The following is a 16,534-nucleotide window of genomic DNA, read 5'->3' on the forward strand; positions in this document are numbered from 1 at the left end:
CATCCTGGTGGGGCAGCAGCAGTGGCTGTGGTAGCGCAGAACGACTCTTAGGAGCCGCAGCTAGGGACACAAGAAGCAACCTGTCCATCAGCCCTGTGCTTACCAGTTTGCTTCTATGAAAAGACTTGGCTGCCGTCCTTTGGATTATCCCTTTTAACAAATTGGTAATGCCCCAAATCAGTCAGAATCAATTTTTAGCGCTTAAACTTGAGAACCCCCGCAGTGGAACTATCAGCCGAAACACTGTTCTCTGAGTCCATCTAAATTGGGCTTTTGGTTACTAGGCTCAGAGGCCCTCGCTGATGTGGCGGTGCGGGCGTGCCAGCAGCGAGTGTCCTCAGGTGGTTTGAGCAATAACAGATCGTTAATGTGTGTTGCTGACCTTGGCCGGTGCCTCCACTGCCGGTTAGCGGTTTGGCAGGGAGTGGTCACGTGGTGACTGGGTTTTAGGGAGGACTCCGGACTGACTGGAGCTCAGCAGCAGCATCCTCTTGCGACAAGGCGGTGTCACACCCTCTCCACCTCGCCACTGGCGGTGGGAAGGCGGGTGAGAAGAAACCCAGGCTAGGTTCTTCTTCCCGATTATTTCTTCTCCAAGCTCTCAACTCGTTCTACTTCAGTATTGTCAGCTTCGCGAACCTGGCCTGTTTGGTTGTCTTTCCTCTGCACCCTGAATGAGAAAATCTAATTCTGAGAGGGCCGGGAGATGCCCTTCTGAATGGTGTGTATCGGATTAAGCCACACTCTAAGACACAGGAGACAGCAGTTCTAGGTCCTATTCAGAGTCGTCACAATCTAAGAGTACACTCAAGCTTACTTTGAGTGAATTATAATGGTTTTATTGCTGCTACAAATTGGGCATGGAATGTCCCCCGAGGCCTGGGGTATTGAAGGCTTTAAGGGGAGCCGGGCAGTGGTGGCACACACCTTTGATCCCAGCACTTGGGAGGCGGAGGCACTCAGATGTTTGTGAGATCCAGGCCAGCCTGGTCTGCAGAGTGAGTTCCAGGACAGTCAAGGCTACACAGAGAAACCCTGTCTCAAAAAACACCCACCCCCCCCCCCCCCAAAAAAAAAAAACTTGAAGAGGTCAGGCCCAACTAGAAGAAGCAGGCTACGGGGGGGGGGTGAGGGGGGGGGGGCGTGTTTTTCTGTCTGGCCCTGACCCCTTTCTGTCTCTCGTCCTGTGTCTTGGAAGCCATGCAGTAAGCAGCTCTTTTTTTATATGCCCTCTCTGTCAGAATGCTCTGCCTCACTACAGGCCCAGGAGCAGAGGTTCAAGGCCAGCCTGGGATACTCGAGAACCACGCATCCTGGGGGCAGGGAGGGCGGTGGAGTTATGGGGGGAGATTGATATTTTTTCCATTACACACTTTTGTAGCAATCGATCCCAGCAAGTGTCCATGTATCATTAAAATTTCATGAATTTTTTTTAAAGACTTATTTATTCTGTGTACAGTGTTCTGCCCGCACGCCAAAAGAAGGCACCAGATCTCATTACAGATGGTTGGGAGCCACCATGTGGTTGCTGGGAATTGAACTCAGGACCTCTGGAAGAACAGCCAGTACATGCTTAACCTCTGAGCCATCTCTCTAGCCCAAATTCTACAAAATTTAAACAGGCATCGTACAGCTATGTTTTCCAAATATTGGGTTTCATGGAGGAAGAAATAGTGTGAGTAACATGGGAAAAGAATTAAATCTTACATTTGAAATTAGTAAAAATAAAATTATAAGCTAATATAATGAACTGTTATGCCTTACATATTCACTTCAGTTTTTAAAGCTGGCATACAAAGTAATGGCATACTTTGTTCTTAGTTGCCTAACCCCTGCCTCTCTTGATGGTTTCATTCCTTCCCGCCAACAGCTATCTAGGATCTGTTCTTCCTTGTCTCAGGGTCCTGTCTAGTTTCGTGATATAGACACACAAACACACATACTCACACACACAAATCTAGGTTTTGCTTGTTAAAGGAAAGATGTCACATGCCTGAGGTTGCCTTATTTCTCTTAACATAATGATCTCCAGCTGCATCATTTTTCTATAGATGCAGTGATTTTATTTTTATTTATGACTGGATAAAATTCTGTTTGCTCTCTGTATATATTATATATTCTTTATTTGTTCATTTAAATATATATATATATGATTAATGTTCTTTAGAATGTCCTTTCTAGATAAGTTGATGTTCCTACAACATTAGTCTAATTTAGGAGAGTTATGTGCCTATAATCCCAGATACTTGGGAAGCTGAAGTTGGGGGGTGGCAAGTTCCAGCCCAATAACAGGGCTTCTGTAGAAAAGTGAGGGCCAGCCTGGGCAAGTTAGTGATACCCTGTCTTAAACTAAAAAGTCTCGGGGCTGGGGAGGACCTAGAACTGTATCTTAGTGGTAAAGTGCTCACTAGCTCCGGGTTCAATTTCAAGCATCGAAAACCAAACAAACTAATAAAATCAGAAATTTAGGAATAAGACACAGAGTTATCTCTTGATTAATAAATACCTCTGCCAACACAAAGAAAATAAAATATTGAATTATTTCATAATGATCTTATATTTATCTCTTTAATTCTCAGTTAATGAGTTAATTAGAACTCTTATTTATTTTGCAGGGTCGTAATAATTCCTGTGATCATGTTTGAGGCTCTGTTCTGAAGCAGAAACTTTTGTTTCCTGACTACAAATACACCACACGTCTGAACAGCCTGTGCACTGGAAGCTCCATCTCATACATCTATAGAAACATGACTTGGTAACTGGAATGTACAGTATTTAAAGCTGTTCAGAATTATCTGTCTCCCCCCACCCCCCATCCTGGGGCTTGGGGTGGGAACAATGAGCTCAATAGGATCATTGATGACAGAATTCAGGGAGAAAGAAATGTCCCGGCCCATGGCCTCTGGCTGGCATTTCAGGACCCTCAACCTCCCTTGTCCACTTGAAACCCAGCAAAGGCCATTTACCTTCTCCACAGTCGCTAACTCACCTGAGAAACCAGCTTCACCAAAGAGGGCTTCTGGGAATTGGAACCTGCCCCTGGGGACTGGCTGGCCCAGTAACTACGGTGTTGGATCAACAGACACTAAACATTTATTCACCAGGAAGGTGCATAGCTGTGATTACTGTGCACTGTTTCTTCCCAGCCATGTCCAGCTGCCTTGACGCTCCCTTCCCAGGAAGAGGATACATTTCAACGTAATTAAAAGTCGAGAGCTGTTTCCTGGACGTTGAGTATATCCAGTTACTACATTGCTTTGTTTCAGCAAATCCAGAGGTTATCAGGAAAAAAAAAAAAAGACAATTAACAGGGTAGAATTTTAATGTGGCATGTGTGAGATAGCATGCATGTTAACTGCTCATGAAATTTTCTCATAAATAAGGCTTAGAGAACTGATAATGAATGGAAGAGGTAAAGGTGACCCTCTCAGGGAAAGCACAGTAAAGTCCACATAATTTTCATCTTATAAAAGGCATGAGAGCGTCATCGAATTGCTGATTTACAGCAGAGCCCACAACCTTGTCATGTAAAATTTAAGAGGTAGCTTGGACATTAAATTTTAAACTCAGAATCATCATCAATCTTTTATTTAAATCTGATAAGCTTCTGGGGTTACTCCGTCGGCGGAATCCTAGTATGTCTCTCCCCCACGGCTCACCCAATGTCACGGGATATTATGCTGTCCTGTACAAACCTAGAAACACATGTAGCATGTAACTAATGTTTTTCACACCGCCGGAATAAGGATGTGTTAACTTCTCCTAACAGCCTATCTCCCTTCCCCTCAGCTAACTCCAGCTGAGACGGTCCCTTTCGTAAACAGAATTGAAAATGTTGTTCTTTTAATCTTCTGAGTTGAATTCTGGGTCATGCAAAGATTACCGTGAAGTGACTGAAACCCCAAATCCTATAATTACGGAAGGGCTGTTTAGACGGAATAGTCTTCCTTTGCCCTCTTCCTCGGTTGGAAGGCAGCTTGGTGAACTGCAAATTAGGGAATCCTGGCCTCCCGTCTGCGGTGAAGCAGGCTCAGGAAGACACCAGCTACTTAGCTGCCATTTGCTTTGTTTAATCTGAGATTAGGCCTAGGTTTACAAGGGGAACCTAAATTTAGAGCTGACGGGATTTTTTTGAAGGTGGCCTTAGTGACTGCAGTTTCTTCCTGTGGCTTTTCTGAGTGCTCTGTGACTCAAGGGGGTAGAGAGTAATCATTTTAAACTCTGGGGGAAAAAAGAGAGAGAGATTAAAGTTGTGAAAGAAATAGAAAATATCTACAGACTGGTCAGTTGATGTACTGGCTTTCCAAATGGCAGCGCGAGTCCCTGTCCTGTCGCTTCTGTGGTCCCCCCACTTCACACCCCCATCTATTTTTAAGGTGCTTGTGGCATCTCTCCTAAGAGTTTTTTGGCCCTGCCCATCACCTAAGGGAAGACCACGTGACTCATTACTCTAATGGCCCGGGAAAGGAAACTCCCCCAGGGGAGGGAGGGCTGAGAACTGCAACCATTTTCTTAATTGAACTGCGGTGAAAAGACGCTGAACCGCGGAGGAACGGATGGATGGATGCTAGCTGCAGCAGTCGGGACGGCAAAGCCGTGTCCACAGCGTTGGCAGCTCACCTAAGGGCTTAATTCTGGAAAGTCTCTAAGCCGTCTAGTGCTGGACGTTTCCTAGATCCGAATTTAGAAAACGCTGTTTTAAAAGGCTGCCACGGGAGGGGTCTTAGTTCAGTTTTCTTTTGTAGCTCTGGTAAACCCTGTTTGGTGGAGAGAGGGCGGGGGGGGGGGGTGGTAGTTGTGACGTTGTGCTCCCTCGCTGAGTATTCTTCTGCTCGGGGAGCGCCCCTGGAGGAGCTGCATGGTGAAGTGGAAAGCCAGCCAGCCAGACTTTCGTTCACACTTTAGCATGCCCTTTGGAATTCTGTAGCTCCTAGCATCCACGGTTTCCACAGTCAGATGGGATCGATGGTTACTTTGAGGGAAAGCGGAGATGACCAAATAAGATACAGAGCGCCTGACACCTAGCAGAAGCTCCAAATCATCCCTTGCCATCCTCTTCCCCGTCTGCCTTCCACATCCTCAGTTTAGGATTCTCTTACCTCACAGCTCCTAGGTTTCATCTATTGTGAAGGTGGAATAGTTGGGTCTGGAGATGAAGTTCAGTGACAGAGTGCTTGCCTGGAATGCACAAGGCTCTGGGTTTTGATCTGGCACGTAAGGAGGTATGCCAGAGGGAAAGGGAGGAAAGAAGGAAAGGGAGGAAAGAAGGAAGGAAGGAAAGGAAGAAGAAAAGTAGGAAGGAAAATGGGAATGCTGGACTCTAGCTGGGACACTATTCCCAGGTGACCTTTGGAACATAGAAACTGTGTTCTTAGAAAAAAAAAAAAAAAAGCCAGACAGCCAGCTGAGACAGCACGGACTGCAAGAACCTTCACAAAGTCCCCGGATAACAAAGCCTGCGCTTTTATCTTTGACCTCCTAACCCAGTCATGTCCTCACCGGCTGATCTTCCGACCTCGCTTGTCCTTTGCTCTAACTCTCCACCTGCTGTCCGTCCTATGAGAAAGTGCCAGGTCAGCAGTCATGCTACCCACGGCCACATGGGCGGCCTCCCTTGCCCTCCCCCCGCACCCCCCCAGGCCCCAGGCCTTTGCATGGGCCCTTGCCGCTCTGCAAACAACTTTGTCATATTTCCGTAGAGAGGGACAGCTAAATCAATATTTCTAATCGGTCTTGTTGCCAAAATTCGATATCTGTCACAGTTCTTGCCCAGCACGGCCAATCATTAGTGTAAAAATGTTTTTAATGTTCTCCATAGACCTGTTCTAACTGGTTTTCTGATTCACCCTCGAAGTGAAACTGATATGTAGCTTTAGCAACATTTCATTGTATTTTCCCTAAGCCGGAGAAACACTATTTTATGGTTAGTGGTGAATCTAATTGCATATGTCTTTTATAATCATTCTCCAAGATTTTTCTCTATAATCCCACTTTGGAGGGTTTCTACATATGCCAATTCTGAATTAATCTCCGACCTTTCTATTTCCATAATCGTGGCTTCCAAACTATAGACTAGACGTGACGTGGTCTACCTGGTGCTCACTGTGATGCTACAATTCTATCAGGCCTTTGATGTTTATGTCTAAATTTAATGGCTGGTAAATTTTCATAAACTAAATCTCTCCCCTCTATAATTGGCAGTGTTTGTAAGTTGTGTTAAATGATTCTTCTGTCGGGCTTCTTAAGTTATTAAATAAAGCAATCCTCTCAAATCATTTTTTTTCTGTTGGGCCTGTGAGGCCATAATTTGGTTTTCTAGGTCAGAGGCTCACAGACTTTTTCTGCAGCAGGCCAGATAGTACTTCAAACTCCACACGCTGTATCATTTCTATTGCAGCTACTCAACCCTGCCACCATGGCCCTTTGTTAACCACAGAAAGCACGAAAACGAACGAACGTCCCTGTGGAACTTTATTTACAGACCCTGAAATTTGAGCTTCACGTGTCTTAAAGTATTACTCTTCTTTTTAATTTTTTTTCCAACCATTTAAATATGTGAAAACTATTCTTAGCTTGTGGCCCATACAAAAGCAAACAGAAAGCTGCCTTTGCCCTGCGGCTATCATTTTCTAAGCATAGTACGGTTTCTGGCTAGAGGAGGATTTAGGTTTTTTGGAGTCTGAATCCTTTATAATTAGGAGAACTTTTAAGAAAAGACATACAGGGCTGGGAACGTTGCTCAGTGACACAGCAGTTGCCTCGCGTACATGAGGCCCGGTACTTCAAAAGGAAGATGGAGAAGAAGAAGAAAAAAATCATAATTCCAAGATTAGTTACAGTGGTTTGTAAGTAAGACATGGAAATAGGAAGCCCTGGACACTGAGATTTATAGAATTCAGATGACTCAGTCTCTGCTAGCTAGGAAGACCCTGGAAGATTCTGAAGATTCTGAGGTTTTTCAGACCTGGCTGGTGATTGGAGTCACCAAGGGGATTTTTTTTAACCTTTAAAGTTTTTTTTTTTTTAATTTTTTCTATTAATTAATTCAATTTACATCTTGGTCATAGGCTCCTCCCTCCTCTCTTCCCAGGCCCATCCTCCCTCCCTTATCCCCCTGCCCTGTTCCTCAGAATTCCATAGGTTCTCAGATACCAGAGGTTCCAAAGTTCTGAAAGATGGCTGGAGTTAGACTCTGTGAGGACCAAGCCTGGCAGTCAGCAGCTTCCAAATCTCCTTGGGTGAGGCTCCCATGCAAACAAGGCTGGGACTTTGTGAAGGTTCTTGTAGTCTGCCGCTGTCTCAGCTGGCTGTCTGGCTTTTTTTTTTTTTTCTAACTTATTTTTTGTTTTGTTTTTGAGACAGTTGTCCTGGAAATCACTGTGTAGACGGCCTGGCCTGGCATTCATAGAGATCCGACTGCCTCTGCCTCCAGAGTGCTGGGAAAAAGGCATGAGCCACCACACCCAACCATCTACTCACATTTTATAGCCGAGTAAATCCATCAGAACTGGTGCCACAAATACATCCACTGCCTTAATCATGTTGCCCGTCCGGGTTTTAATGACGTTTCACTGACTCACAGACCTGATGTTTAGCTTTGTCAAGGGTGCAGTAGTATTAAATGATCTCAACTGAATACACACACACCATACGCCACACGTCACTCATCTATTCTCACGGTCTCTTTTTCCTTACATGGCAGGCAGTCACTATAGCCCAGGCTGACCTGTGCTTTACTCTGCCACCCAGGCTGTCCTCAAACTCTCCTTCCTCGGCTACTCAAGTGCTGGATTATAGGCATGAGCCACTAAACTGGTCAATTCTGTCTCTCAGCAGTGAGTTAACCTATGTGAGGTTACCCCATAGAGTCTTCTTGGACTCTGTCAGCTTTAGTATTAATTACTGTTAAAGTTACATCTAACACTAAGTGTTTTAAATACCTTTTCTGCTTCTTCTGTTTGTTTTTGAGACAGGGCCTCCTTATTCCCAGGCCGGCCTTCAACACAATATTTAGCTGAGGATTGCCTTGAACTCACTTCCCAGATGGGAGGATTATAGACTTGTATCACCATGCCAGACTCTCCATGGTGTTAAATCTTTGACTTGGCACAGGTTTCAGATAATCTATATAACAAACAAATGGTTCTTAAGGAACATCTGACAGCTTTGTCATCACGGCCTGGAGAATTGAGCTAATAAGCCTGGGCATGAGGATAGGAGCTGAGTCATCTGCTGTTGCCTAGGATTAATCATCGAATTTATAGAAGCCTGTCCTAGTATCCCTGTGAATACTGGTTTGCTTGGGATTGTTCAATTATAATATTATTCCCTGATACTGAGGTGCCTTCTTGATTGATACTGGGCCGCCCTATGTGCGAACAGGTAGATATTGAGCTTGTCTGTTTTGGCCATCTGGGAACCTATGTCCTTTTCAGTAAACAATTGCCGCATCACTGCCAGCAAGAGAACTCTTGTGTGGACCGGAAGTGTCATTTTTGGTTCTAAGAAGACATGGCCTTGCTTATCCTACCCTTACTATTAGGGACTTAAGACTTTCATGTCACAGGAAACATGCAAATTCAGATGCCTCTAATTTTGTTCACTGCCAGAAAGCAAAGCTACCAACATTGTTCATTTCAAAACATGAAGAGAAACTGCTGACTTGGCTGTATGCAAAATGGTGTTCATGGAGACTAGCACCGCTCCTCTCCCGGCTAGAAGTGTTCATTCTTGGGAGCTAAGACTCTATCATGTCAAACATTTTCTCCCAAGAAGGACTGCCAAGTTAAGTTATTCATTCACTCACCTTTCATATGAGATATACACTGATATATCATATTTCATGATATATATGATATTGCATATATACATACATATATACACCTATATATTTATATATATAATATATAAATGTATAATATATATATATGCACGCCAGGGTCATCTGGGAAGAAAGAACTTCAATTGAGAAAGCGCTCCATCAAACTGGCCCATGGAGGCATTTTTGATTTTTGATTGACGGTTGATATGGGAGGACCCAGCCCACTGTGGTGCCACCCTGGGCAGGTGGTCCCAGGTCCTACAACAAAGCAAGGTGAGCAGTGCAGTAAACAGCCCTTCCCCATGGTCACTGCTTCAGTTCCTGCCTCCAGGTTGCTGCTCCGAGTTCCCTGCATGATGGGCTATAAGCTGTAAGCAGAAATAAACCCTCTCCTCTCCGAGTTGCTTTCGGTCATGGAGTTCATCACAGCAATTAAAATCAGACTAGAGCAGAGAGAGAAACAGTAAGAGAGGTTCGCTGAGTGATAAACGATGCGTAGGAAAGGAAATGGTGTCTACATACGAAAGCGTGTTTGTGTGGAGGATTAAGGAGTGACCATGCTACCTGCCCAAAGGAATGGTGACATTTATCCAAATGATGGGAAGGAGTTTACAGAGACCTCAGGGAGCCATGCGCTGTCCAGCACAGAGGTTCACTTTGACATGGTAATACGTTGGTTATACCAGGTCAAATAAAACATCCACTTAAGTTAATTCACTTGATTTGGACTTTCAATACACCTACTAGAGTATTCGAAATTACATGCGTGGTTCGCATTGCACTTCTATTGAACATCACTTATTGTCCTAATAGGTTTCTATTGCTGTGATAAAACACCATGACCAAAACCAAATTAGGCAGGACAGGGTTTATTTGGATGATAGCATTTCATAATCCATCATAAGGGGAAGTTGGAGCAGGAACTCAAGGCAGGAACTGAGGCAGAGACCATGGAGGAAAGCCGCAACCGCTTTGCTCCCACGGCTCTCTCAGTATGCTATTTTTATACAGCACGGGACCATCTGCTCAGGGGTGGCTCACCCAAGGTGCCCCATCCACGCCGATCATTAACGACGATAATGTCTCAAGGACTCCCCCACAGGCTGCTGGTTGCTCACAGTGTGCTCTCGAGCCTGTGGCGGGCGTGCAGGAATCCAGTGAGAGTCTAGGGCCTCGTCTTTTCCCACCTGTGCCCCCTTCTCTCTGCTCTCTTACCTGGGTTCTGAAAGAGTTCTTTCTGGGAACCTTCTCACAAACATAGTAAGCCTGTGTGTCTGAGCGCAGTGTGTAGGGGTGGGGGCGGGGTGGACCAATGCCACTTAAGAATAGGGGGCTGGTCCAAATTTAGGGTGCAGTTTTTCCCCTTTCTTGTTGTGAGGAACTTCACTCTGTCCCTTCACAAGGCTGTGGACAATGACAGCACAGAATCCCAAGTGGTGTACCAGGTACAACGATGATTCAAGATCCTAACGTGGTCTGTGGATCCTAGGGCCACCCACTTTTCTCAGGAGAGGTTGTGAACTGTCACCAGCATTTGTGGAGGGAGCTGTGACTTGACAGCATCTTTTGGTTAAAACCATTTATGTAAACTATACAGCAAGAATAGAGGAAGAGGGTGGAAAGATGACTCAACAGTTAAGAGTGTATACTGCTCGGGCAAAGGACCCAAGCTGGGTTCCAGCACCCATGTCACATGAGTAACAACTGCCTATAACTCCAGCTCCAGGGGATCTGACCCATTATTCTGGCCTCCCTCAGGTACCCAAATTCACATGCAGATGCCTACATTGCACACACACACACACACACACACACACACACACACACACACACCACAATTAAAAATAAAGTAAAAAAAAAGAAAAAGAACAAGGAGTAAAGGGTTCATGTTTCAAAGCTGCCCTTGTATGATCATGGTACGCCCGACTTACATCATTTGCTCCCCATCATTTTCCTTTACATAGTAAAGGAAATAGTGCTATTACATTTATAGCTCCTATATATTAGCTGTGCATTTGGTAAGACAAAGGGAACATCAGAAATCAAAATGAAGATTTTTTTTTTTGGCTAGGTTTCACACTTGTCATTTCTGTATTTGACCCTTTCTCCAGAAGCTAAAATTGGCCAAAATGAAATAATGAAAGTTGAGATCGAAAAATCAAATCGAAACCAGAAGAATAGAATCAAAATAGCAATAACAACAGAAGGAAACTAGGATGAGTGTTGTCTTCTTACAGCTGATTTGTTATACATCTGTAGAAACATCTGTTCTTGACATGGTATTATTGTATGTGTGTTGGGGGGAGAGTATGCAAGCATCGTGTGTGTGTGTGTGTGTGTGTGAGAGAGAGAGAGAGAGAGAGAGAGAGAGAGAGAGAGAGAGAGGACAACCTGGGGGACTTCGTTCTCTCCTTCTGCTATGTGGGTTCCAGAAATTGGATTCAGGTTGTCAGGTTTGGAATCAAGAGCCTTTACCCACTGAGCCATCTTGCCTGTCCCTAATCTATGCTTTGAAATCAGATTCCTTTTGTATTTTGTGTTTCTGTGGACTAAAATCAGACCCTATGGGAACTCTAAACTCACAATTATATCACCATCAGAAAAGACCTACAGTGAGGTAAAAATCCACTGAAACAGCCACCGCTGGATCAAGAGGGCTTAGAGCAGAGACCCTCTCGGGGTCATATTCTCAAGCTGGCTTAAACCCAGGGCAATCCTTCTGCCTTAGCGGAAGTATTGTGATTATAGGTGTGAGCCACTGTGGCCTGCAGTCACGGTGAAGGGATAATCACATCTTGAAGAGAATTGTTTCTCGCTGATAAACTTCCACATGATGGCCACCCTTCTGGAAGCTTCCTACTTGGTTTTATAGGTTGTAGAGGATCCGGGCAGGAGAGAAGGAAATTATGTGAGCAGGTGAATATGAATTCTCTCTTATTAATCCTACAGCTTTAAGCATTACAAATTCCAAATCCCCATATTTGTTTTTAAAAATTATTTTACCTTGCGAAAAAAAATGGAGAACAGAAACTGATAGCAGATTTCTGAGACAGGAAGGAAAGAAAATCATTTGCAAGTGATTAATGAAAGTTCTGTGGGAACCATTTACTTCCCTTGCAGGCTGCAGATTGTCCATGACGAATCAGTGTTCTTTCTTAGTTCTGTTATCCCCACTGTACATGGCACATGCTACAATTTTAGATATCCATTTCTAGTATTTCTTCTCTGTGTGTGTGTGTTGGAATCTCTCTCTCTCTCTCTTTTTTTTTTTTTTTTTAGGGGAAAAGCCGGGGTCTTCCTCACGCTTAGCAAATGCTCTGTCCCTAAACTACGTCCCTAACCCTTAGCTTTTTTGAGCCAGGAACAAATTATTTAGCCCTAGCTAACCTTCAGTGCCTGCTGAGGGCTGGGATTACAGGCACGCTCCAGGACACCTAGCTTTGAAACGGTGAGTTTCCCTCTCTGTGTAGATTACTTACCTTTCTGGAATAATGACTGTTTCTGCCATTTGAACCCTTAGCCCAACTGTTTTGAGTCTGACAATATCAACATTCTTGTCAGATCTGAACCTCATTCTGATTCATGCTCTGTGTCTTCAAGCTGTAGGTGTCCCCCTCTTTTCAGTAAGTCCAGCTCTTTTGTTGTTATTGGTTAGTTGATTTTTTTAAATAGATATGTCTTCTGGGTGGAGTGAACGAAATACAAAGACAACCCAAAATCTCTGTGCTGCGCCCTGCTCTGTGACGCTCTGAGTCCCCATGTCCATTTCTGCTTCCACAGCTCAGCTGCTCAGTGACCTCGTTCACCTGGTAGATCAGAGAAGTGTTGTGAGTTTTCATTTCAGCATTTTGTGTGCTTCTTGCTTGCTGCTTGGGAGTCACAGCCTCCAAGTTCCTTACTCGACAGCCTAGAAACCAGAGGTCAGGGCAGGAACTTAAGGCAGGACCCTGGAGGCAGGAAGTGGAGCAGAGGTCATGCAAGAATGCCCACAGTGAGATGGGGCCTTCCACACCAGTCATAAATCAAGAAAATACCCCACAGCCTTGCCCACAAGCGACCTGATGGGGCATTTCCTCAGTTGAGATGTTTTCCCCCCAAATGAGTGTGGCTTGTGCTGAATCATAACATTACTGACCTTTTGGTTACTAGGGGGATGAAATTGATATGAACAACATATAAACTATCCTTTTCTTAGGGGAACACTTACTTATGGTATTTATTTTAGCTTTCTTTCGGCATTTACATGGTTAAAAATTATGCGTGTGCACATATACACACCACTGTGCATATGTGGGGCTTGGAAGACCACGTGGAGGTGTGAGATCTCTCCTTCAACAGGGGTGGAGCTCCAATCATCAGCCTTGGGAGCAGGTAACAGCCCCTCATTTGATGAACATTCCGGGAAGCCACACTGCATCTCCCTTTACTCATTTAAAATTCCCCCCTTAAAGGGGGACATTTCTAGGTAATTCTCTTCCTAATGTTTATCGTTTTGTTTTTTTTTTTTTGTTTTGCTTTGAATCAAACTCCCCAGAGAAAAATGCCTGGTACAAAACCTGATTTGTCTTGCCCAGAAAATTAAAGATAAAAAAAAAAAAATCAGAATCCCAACAGTATATTACTGTGGTTTGAAGAAAAGGCAGCTATCCCTCCCTGTTTCCAGAATCTCCCTGTCACCATTTATGACAGGGTCCCATGAAGCCTGGACTGGTCTCAGACTCATCTGTGGTCCAGTCAAGCATGAAATTCAGTATGTAGAAGAGAACTTCCTTGAATTCCTGGTCCTCCTGTCTCTACCTTTCTCAGTCACCCTCATGTGCACCTTTTCCCACAATTTTAAATCATCTTTTTTTTTTTTTCCTGATTACCCGGGATATCGGTTTGAACTCAACTGCAGACAACAGAACCCATTCAGCAACTGGAGTGAAGGGGGTTTATTATCAGGCAATGGCTGCCTTACAAACTCACTGAATAAACTAGAAGGATCTAGAGCCAAGGTCAAGTTTCCTGAACAAGAATGCTGACATCAAGCAGCAGAATCAGAAAGCTGCTGACCAAGACCTAAAAACGTAGTGATGTCAATGGTTTCTGTTCATACTTTGAGATATCTGACTTTAGGAAGGCATGGCTAGGGAAGATAAGCCAGCGAAGGAGATAGCGTGAGAGTAGCAGAAAGTTACAGAGGCCACAGAAAGAGTGTCTCAAGGAGAAGTGCATGGAGAAAAGGATCTCGGAAATGTCTGCAGGCTATGGAGAGGATCGGTGGGTAAGCTGCTTGCCTCACACACGAGGACCTGGATCTGGATTCTTGGCACCCAAGTAAAAGCTGGACATGAGGCCTTTATCCGTAACTGCAGTACTGGAGGGCAGATCTGCTGATTCCAGGGCTCACTGGCCAGCTGATGGAAACAGTAAGCTCCGCGTCCAGGTTCAGAGAGAGATCCTGCTTGAAAACTAAGGCGGAGGCGAATAGATGAGGACACTTACCTGTAGCTTCCACACAGCCATGCACGGTCTAGTACATCCACATGCCTCCCTTCCATACAGATACATACACACACCCTCCACACACAAATAATTTTTTTTTTTTTTAGTTATCAAGGACGTGGTAAACAATTGCAGAAAGAATGAAGGACCCAGAGCACAGTGGGTGGATGACTGGGAGAAAGTAAAGACAACATCCAGCACCTCTCTAAAAAGCCTGCTGTAAAGGGGTGAGGGTAGGGGGGTGGATGGTGACCAGAGGATGGTACAGGGGAGATGAAGCAGTGTCCTCAACTGGGAAACGGAAGCCACGAGTAGTCCATGTTTTAGCGCTCTCATGACTAATTCAGTCGAGAGGAAATAGCCAAAAACATACTGGAGAGTGATGCATGATGGATACAGTTGGTTCCTGAGGAGGTAGGAAGTGTTGGGACCCGGAATTTGAGGAGAGGCGACGAGAAAAGCGGTTAGAGACTTGAAACACCTGAGCTGGAGCGTGGGGGAAGGAAATCCTGAGGGTGTCCCAAGGGGACCACAGATGCAGAAAACCGAGACCTCACACACGACATATCACAGGGCTGTCAAAATGGCTCGGCGAGTGTGTTGGCTGGAGACTGTCAGCCTGACACAGACCTAGACATATTTCAGAAGAGGGACTCACTCTCAACTGAGAAAATGTCCCTGCCCGACTGGTAGGTAGCGGAGTCTGTGAGGGGTTTCCTTGAGTGCTGATTGACGTGGCAGGGCCCAGTTCACTGTGGGTGTCGCCACCCCTGGGCAGGTGGCTCCGGGTTGGTTCGGAAAGCAGTCTGAGCAAGCTATAACGAACAAGCCAGGAAGCAGGGTTCCTTCGTGCCCTCCGCTGCAGTTCCTGCTCAGGTTTTTGCCTTGAGTTCCTGTTCTGCCTTCCCTCCGGGATTATCTGTGACCTGAGAGCTGTAAGCGGAAAGAAACCCGTTCCTTCCCATGTTGCTTTTCGGTTGCGGTGTTGAATCACCGCAAAAGAAATCAGCAGGTAAAGGTACTTGCCACCATGTTATGCTGGCCTGAGTCCAGCCGCTGTGCGTCGCTGTGCGCTGTGTGACAAAACTTCTCCTGGGGAGATGTAAAGCACGTCTGCTTAACTCCAGATAGGGAACTCATGACAGACCAAAACAGAGATACCACCAAAGTCCGATTCTGTGAGCCTATGAGTTTTATTGAGGTTGCTTACAGGAATATGGTTGAGGGGTTACGTTTAAGTATAAAAAGGACTCGAAGAGCTTTCACCAAAGCCCACCCAGCATGAGTGACGGCTTTGCTCATCTGAAAAGTCTTCTTTGCAGTGTGAAGCTATTTTCAGTTGTTTGCCTTCCTATTTAAGGAGCTTCCATGCTTCCCTGCAGGATAGAACTGTTTCTTTCTCAGAAACTTACAGAACAGCCTGTTGGAGGTAGAGAACCAGAGGCTTCAAGTTGTCCTCTGATCCCCACACATGTATTATTAACAACCCCCCCACCAATAAATAAATGTAATTTTTAAAATGTAAACATTTTTAAAGATTTAGTATGCAGATCCTAAAAAATTAGATGAGCTGAGTTGAGGTGGGCTGAGTTGTATGATCCAGTAACCCACCTAAGCAGAAATGAAGATATTCCAAAGAGATATCTGCTTCTTTTAATGTAGTAGACTATTGAGACAATGGACCCCAAGAAAGGAGAATTTCTCACGGAATCTCATGCTGTTGGGAGGTGGGGATGTGCAGCTTGTCTCCAGAAAAGAGATTTCGCTGTTCTAAAATCTTGTCAGACCACCTTACAAGGTGAGACTGAAGTCCAGACAGTGATGAGTCATCCAGAAGATGAATTTGGTGGGGGATGAGGCTGGGGACACTTTTTTTTTTTTGTCCCTCTTCCCAAGGTGGCCACATTGAATAAATCTCCTTGCTTTTCACTGTATTCGGCTGTTTTAATTGACTTCTCAAGGACCTGTGGACAAACTTCACTTATCAGGGCCAGACTCTGACCCTAAGTTTGATAACAGTCCTAATACATGTGACTGAGGTGAACAAATCTTACAGAAAAGCCAAGATAGTTGGTGTTCTGGCAGTAATTCCAACCTAAACTGAACCCTAAAAGGAAGGGGACTTATTGGCTTGTAAGAGAAGTGCAAAGGTGTGTAGGCTTCAGGCACAGATCAGACAGCCTCCTGACTCTTCTACCTGACCTACTGCAGATGCTAGCATTATTC

At 44.8% G+C, this 16,534-nt stretch overlaps 1 protein-coding gene and 1 long non-coding RNA gene across 2 annotated transcripts in view; one reads left to right on the forward strand and one right to left on the reverse strand.

The window, feature by feature from the left end:
* Window positions 1-16,534, reverse strand: part of Pcolce2 (procollagen C-endopeptidase enhancer 2) — a 115,096-nt gene that overhangs the window by 87,971 nt on the left and 10,591 nt on the right. The window lies entirely within an intron of this gene.
* LOC132654683 (uncharacterized) lies at window positions 347-3,276 on the forward strand. The gene is made up of 2 exons (XR_009592361.1): window positions 347-721; window positions 2,616-3,276. It is a non-coding gene; the product is annotated as an uncharacterized LOC132654683 (long non-coding RNA).

Source organism: Meriones unguiculatus, chromosome 6 (genome assembly GCF_030254825.1).
Source record: "Meriones unguiculatus strain TT.TT164.6M chromosome 6, Bangor_MerUng_6.1, whole genome shotgun sequence".
NCBI lineage: Eukaryota > Metazoa > Chordata > Mammalia > Rodentia > Muridae > Meriones > Meriones unguiculatus.